This window comes from Lynx rufus, unplaced genomic scaffold (assembly GCF_022079265.1).
Source record: "Lynx rufus isolate CCGP_SWC_20201006 ecotype Redwood Valley unplaced genomic scaffold, mLynRuf1.p SCAF_1, whole genome shotgun sequence".
Classification (NCBI taxonomy): domain Eukaryota; kingdom Metazoa; phylum Chordata; class Mammalia; order Carnivora; family Felidae; genus Lynx; species Lynx rufus.
The window spans coordinates 15,759,910-15,767,301 of NW_025814823.1; positions in this window are offsets into that span (position 1 = coordinate 15,759,910).

A 7,392-nucleotide genomic window follows, 5' to 3' on the forward strand; every position below is an offset into this window, starting at 1 on the left:
ATCAGGGCCTCACCCTTATGATGTCATTTAACCTTAAATTACCTCTTTATAGGCCTTATCTCCAAAAAACAATCACATTGGGGATTAGGGCTTCAACATATGGATTTGACGGGGGGTGGGGAGGGAGATGATTCACTCCATAGCAGATGATATTATAAATGCAATTATTACTTAATTTACTTTTTGGATTATTCATTGTTGGTGTATTAAAAAAAAACACAACAAAAAGTTTTTTGAGTGCTGATCTTGCACTCTGGAAATTTGCCAGATTTGTTTATTAGCTCTAATAGTTGTGTGTGTGTGTGTGTGTGTGTGTGTGTGTGTGTGTGTGTGTTCTTTAGGGTTTCTATATATATAGTATTATAGCATCTGTTAATTGAGATAGTTTTATTTCTTCTTCACAACTTGGATGCCTTTTAATTCTTTCTCTTGCCTAATTGCTTTGGCTAGAGTCATTCTTTCATTTTAAGGAATTGGCTCATGCAATTGTGGAAGCTGGCAAGTCTGAAATTTATAGGGCAGACTGGTAAGCTGAAAACTCAGGCAGGAGTTGATGCTGCAATCTTGAGACAGAATTTGTTCTTTTCCAAGAAACCTCAGTTTTTGCTGTAAAGGCCTTCGTGTATTATCAAACTTGATTGAAAAAGTCCTACCCATATCATCAAGAATAATCTCCTTTACTTAGAATCAATCAATTGTAGATGAAAAACACATCTACAAAATACCTTCACAGTACACCTGGGTTACTGTTTGATTAGATAGGTGGGTACTGTGGTCTAGCAAAGTTGACACGTAAAACCAACCATCACGCCCAGTGTGATAGATAGTTTTATTAGTTTATAATTTTTCTAAATAAAAAAATTCACTTTTCTCATGGCTTAAGTTTGGGTAGAGTATACTTCCCCACCCTAGTGACTTTGCATTTTGCCATATGACTTACTTTGGCCAATGGAATTGTGAGTGGATGTAACACGTGTCCACTAATTGGGAAATTAGCTGGGGTCTTGGAGAGAAGGAGAAGGCATGTATATTCTGAATCCTTTGGCTTTTCATGTGCACATGTGTGTTTGTATGTGTGTGTTTCTGTAGGCAATTATATAGTGTCCAGCTTGAAATGGCTCCTACTGGCAAAAGAAATAATACTTGCAGTACCAAGGATAATTAAAAGGTTTTTACTGCAATGGATTGAAGCATATTAAATATGTTAAGAGTACATGAATTCTTTTTTCTTTTTTTAATGTTTATTTATTTATTTTGAGAGAGAGAGAGAGAGAGAGAGAGAGAGGGAGAGAGAGTGTGTATGAATGAGCAGGGGAGGGGCAGAGAGAGAGAGAGAGAGAGAGAGAGATCGAGAATCCCAAGCAACCTCCTTGCTGACAGTGCAGAGCCCAATGTGAGGCTTGAACTCATGAACAATGAGATTAGGAACTGAGCCGAAACCATGGTTTGGCTGATTAACTGACTGAGCCACCCCAAAAGTTCTTGATATTGCTACATGAATTCTTAATATTTCTTAAGAAAAAAAAAAACCTCACTAGTCACGTTGAGGAATGCTAGGACACCAATTCATTATTCTGAAATTAGTAAATAAAGTAAAAAAATAATTACCCTGCTTTCCTACACAAACTGAAATTCAGAGTAACCAAATTGCTGATGAAGAAAAACTAATAGAAAACATCCAATGAATAAGTGAAGGAGGAGTGATAGAGTTATCGCTGTTTTGCAACCCATAAGAAAATAATGCTTCCAGGAAATAATAGGTCCAGTTCCACATATAAGGAGCTCAGAAGTTGATACTCCATCTTAATAATAAGCAAAAAGATGAACAAACTGAAAAATCAACAATTCTTCTTAGATCTGCAAGAGAAGTGAAGTCACAGGGCACACACTGCCCCCAAATTAGAAACTGACAGATGACTACAGATTCACAACTTATTGGAGCAGCAGCCTCTGTGAGAACCAGTGCTGGGTAGGGAAACCGAACTGCAATTGAATTGCTGGAGGTTCAGTGTCGACAACGTTGAGAGTTAAAATCTCCAGGGGGACCCAGTCATGAGGCAGCCCCCACTCTTATAAGTTTATACCTCCAAGAATTCTACCAGGATCTCACAGTAAATATCAGAGAAAAATCTTATGATTCATGCAGGAGAAGAGGAAGAAGAACCATTAAAAAAAAAAAAAAAAAAAAAAAAGAACTGTATTCTTAGTAAGATTTGCCCTCAGAGGAAACCAGTTAGTCAGATTAGGGGTTTTATCAGAGCCTAGATCACCTGGTGGAAAGGAAATACTCAACTCTAGCCCACTCTAGCCATCCTGTCCCATATGTGGGAGGAATGGGGAGGAGGCAGAGAAGCACTTGTGAGGTTCATAGTTCAGAGGCATAGGCTCACTGAAAGACTGAGGCCTACTCATGGGACTGTAGAATGCTTCCCTCCCCTAAGCCTCACCATTATATTACTAAAGGCCTATTTACAGCAGTTCCTTTTACATAGTGCATCATGTCCAGCTATCAAGAAAAAATTACAAGACATTTTAAAAGGCAAAAAAATATAGTTTGAAGAGACAGAGCAAGCATTAGAACCAGACATGGCATGGATATTGGAATGATCAGACTGGGAATTTAAAACCGAGAGTAATTTGCTGAAGGCTTTAATGGATAAAGTAGGCAGAATGCAAGAAAAGATGGGCAGTGTGAGCATGGAGACGAAAGTCTTAACAGAACCAAAAATAAATGCTAGAGACCAAAAAATGTGTAAAAGAAAGGAAGAATGCCTTTGATGGGCCTATTAGTAGACTGGGCTGGCAGAGGAAATAATAACTCATGATTGCCAAATAACCATTAGGTAGAATGTTGAAAGAGAACTTTATAAAAAGTGGATCAGGCTGCCAACACTTGATCAATCTTAACAGTACCATAGTGAGATGATCAAATATTCTGTGCTTTGTCATATGACATGTTTCATATTGTTACTATTTATGATATATTTTCACAAAATCAGAAATTGAATCTGAATCTAATGAAGCCTACAGGTCTACCAGTTTACTTGAAAAAAGAGGCACAGAGTAACATGTTAAGTAACACCATGATACTACAATCCACCCAGTACATGATGTGGTAACCACTGTAGGAAAACGGACTGTGAACTTGCCATGTTGATATTAAGGAATTACTGTTAACTGATATAGGCTGAATTTTGTGCCTCCCCTCTCCCCATTCATATGCTGAAGCTCTAATCCCTAGTACCTCAGAATGTGACTACAGTTGGGAATAGAGCCTTTAAAGAGGTGATTAAGTTAAATGAGGCTGTTAAGGTGGGTCCTAATCCAATATGACTCATACCCTTGTAAAAAGAGGTGGGGACACATAAAGAGACACCAGGGATGTGAACACATAAATCTGTGGTATTTTATAATGGCAGACCAGCAAATGAATACAATAACATTAGGTGGAACAGTGAATTTTTGGTTATAAGAATAACAGAAATGAACCTTATCTATTAGAGATACAAAATATAGTGTTTACAGGTGAAATTATGAATTTTGTAATATGGTTTAAAATACTTAAAAAATACATGGTAGATGAAATAAGAATGGTAAGTTATTGGTAATTACTGAAACTGAGTAAGAGGTATTAGTAATGCATTTTGTCTCCCCTTTTGTATATGTTTGAAAATGTCCAAAATAAATAAACGTATGCACATGCAACCACAGACACATACATACCATATGCCAATATATGCTATATGAAATATAGTTTTACTCAGAATTCTGGTTCAAACTCATCTAGTCTCATGGATTTGGCTATTGCCCATGTGCTAAAGACTCTCAAGTCCTCAGTTTTATCCATTTCTGGTAACTCAACATTTTTACTTGCTGTGCCAGAGGCCTTTCACATGTAAAATGTCCAAAATTAATTCACATCTTTTCCTTCAGATTTTCCATGTTTGTCTGCTGGTGATCATCAGCTTTCCACAGATAAGAGTCTGGCTTAGAGATCTCCTCTCTTAGGCCCCACATCTCACCAGTCCTCAAGTTTCTGGTGTCCTATTTCTGAATGCCTGTCAGGTCTGGCCTCTCCTCTCTGATGTCAATTCCATGGTTCTCACTCTGGTTTACTGTATTCACACCTGGATAGCTGTAGGTCCCTCTTACCTGCAGTCCTTGCTTCCTTTCTTATCCTGGGTCTCCCACTCAGTTATGTTCAGATTGTTGCTAAAGTCATCTTTTTTGTCATAACTTTTTAAAGAAAGTTGGACAGATAATACATGAACATAAAGCAGTACAAAAATATATAACAATAAAAAAGTGAGTCTATTATTGTGGCACAGTTTATGATAGCACAGATCCAGAAGGAACCAAATTTTCATCAAAAGGTAACCTGAGTAAACCAGGATAGGGCCCCATAGTACACTAATCTGGCCCTAAAAAGGAATGAAAAATATATCTCTTTATAGCATGTATTGTTATGTGAAGAAAGCCCCACACCTACAATGACACCTGATTCCTTTTATTTTTATTTTTTAAATAAATAATAAATAAATAAATAAATAATGTTTATTTATTTATTTTGAGAGAAAGGGAGAATGCATGTGTGCAAGCGTGGGAGGGGCAGAGAGAGAGGGAGAGACAGAATCCCAAGCAGGCTCTGCACTGACAGTGCAGAGCCTGATGTGGGGCTCGTCCCATGAACAGTGAGATCATGACCTAAGCCAAAATCAAGAGTTAGATGCTTAACCAACAGCCACCCAGGTGCCCTTCACACCTGATTCCTTTTAGTGGGGAAGGAGAGCACAACTTGGCACTAATAGTGTTCGTGGCTTTCAGATTAGTCATTGTTTCGAGGTATTTCAGTGGACAGTGGTAGGAAATAAATATAAGTGTAAATAAAAATAAAAAGTAAATATATTGACATACATCATGAACTTGTGTGGACATTTTAATTTAAATTCAGTATTTTGGGTTTTTATTTAACCTCTTTATCTTAAGTGTATATAGGCTTTCTCCCACAGTGAAAATGCTCATCCCCAAGTGCACCAAAATAATGACCATTGCTTTGTCCTATGTAACATTTGCAACTGTTTCAGAATAATAACACCAAGACTACCATCAACAATACGATTACTGTAACATTTAAAAATTTTTTAAAGATGTTTTTGTAGAGTATATACTATTAGAAATACACCTACAAATTGTGTTTTTTTTTAAAGAGACATTTGAAATATCTTTCAGTATGGTTTTGCTTTTGTTTTTAGGAATTGATTTTTTTAATAATTTACTTTCATAAAAATGTGAAATAAATATGTGGTTACATATCAAATCTACAAATTAGGTTAAACTCAGAAATTCTAGCTTCTATTCCAGTTCCCTCATCCTGTTCCTCTTTCCCTATATTGGTAACAAAACTGTATTAGTTTTTTTTTTTTTTGGTTTATCCTATTTAATATAGTTACTATATACATGTATATTAAATATGCATGTATTTATTGTATATTATATATGCGTATATATGTATGTATATATGTGTCTTTTGTTACTAATACTAATGGAAACTGGTAAATAAAGAGAGGATTAAAGCATTTTATTCTGTTTTTGTAATTTTCTGTGCCTTAAGGGATTCAATTAATTTATGAAAAGTTTCTTTTTAAAGAATAAAAGCTAATAGAACTTCCAGGGAGGATGGCAGAGTAGGAGGACTCTAAGCTCACCTCCTCCCACAAGTACACCCAGATAACACCCACATCAGTGAAAAAAGCTCAGAAACCCAAAGACTGGCAGAACAGACTCCACAGAGCTAAACACAGAGAAAGGCCACATAAAAAATGCTAGGAAAATTCTGAGAAAATAACTCAAACCCAGACTGGCAGAACAGACTCTACACAGCTAAACACAGAGAAGAGCCAAATAAAAAATGCTAGGAAGGGCAGAGATGCAGTTAGGAACAAAACTGACTTGCCAAACGGCCCACAGTGGGGGAGGGAAAAGACCAGACTCCACACCAGGCACTCCAGGCTTGGGGGACTTGCACTGGGAAGATGAATCCCTATGACATTTGGCTTTGAAAACCAGAGGGGATTAATATCACCAGTTTTTGTAATCAGTGGGGCTTAACAGTGCTTAAAAAGCAGTGACTCAGCTCTGGGAGAGGGGAGGGTGATAGGAAACTGAGTCTCTACCTTTAAAGAGGCAGCATAGCAGAACACAACAATCTGCATAACTTGAGCCACAGAACTCGGCAGGTATGTGGTGCAGAGAGGTGAACTGGGAGAGAGAAGTCACAGAGGGTAGGGATCTGTTTTTGTGGAGAGGGAAAGAGGAAGGGGGGGGACAGGAGTGCAGCAGGTCCAAGGGTTTTGTGGGCCACATGAGGAGAAGTGGTTCTGCTTCTTGGAGGGCATTTGGTAGAGGCCATACGGCCTCCCCACAGGCAAAGGCCCCAGGGGACCCTGGAGAACAGCCACATTTGTTGGTATTGGAACAAAGTTTCCAGAGTGTGGTGAAATCTAGTGCCAGCTGTATATTGGGATTTGCCATAATCTCTGAACCTCTGCTGCAGGGAAATTGCATAAATGTTCCCTGGGGCAAGCTGGTACCAGGCCATTGCTCAGCAAGACCCTCCCCCAGAGGGTCAGAGTGGGTCCACACCACTGGGTTCTCAGAAGTGAGGGGTTTGGAAACATAGCCCCAATTTTGATAAAATTTGGGAGGGAGGTGCTGCCTGGCAGGCTGACAGCTGGGACCTGGACAGTGTAGAAGCAGGGAGTGGACAGAAGCCTGAGACAAAGGAGGGGTACTTGATTGTGGGTCAATGAAAGTGCAGAGTTCCTGTGCCAGAAACTAGGAAGCTGGATGATGCCATTTTCACCTCTCTCATGCATGCACATACACCTGCATGGGCATGCATACCACACCTATCCACCCCAGTAAGCTAAGCAGCATCACCTAGTGGAGAAAGGAGTCGTTACACCCCACCCCACCCAACTGCACCCTCCAAGCACAATCCCTTATAGACCATCACAAGTCCCTCTACCAGCTTAGTGTATGGACTATAGAGTACTTCATAGTTTGAGCTCTACGGGAAATTGGATGTAACTTCATTTGGGTTTCATTCTGTTTGCTGTTCATCTATTTTTTTTTTTTTTTGCTTTAAATGTTTTTTTCTTTTTGTTTTTTTTCTTTTTCTTGGATACAGAAAGAGAATATTTTAATTTTTATTTTCCTTTTTAAAATTCTTTTTACTATGTTTTTATTTTTTTTGTAAAGTCTTTTATTCTATTTCACTTTATTCTACTTATTGTATACTTTAATTTTTAAATTTTTTCTCTTTCTTTTTTTCTCTTCCTTCCCTTTTTTCTCTATTCTATCAAGCTTCTTTCAACGACCAGACCAAACACA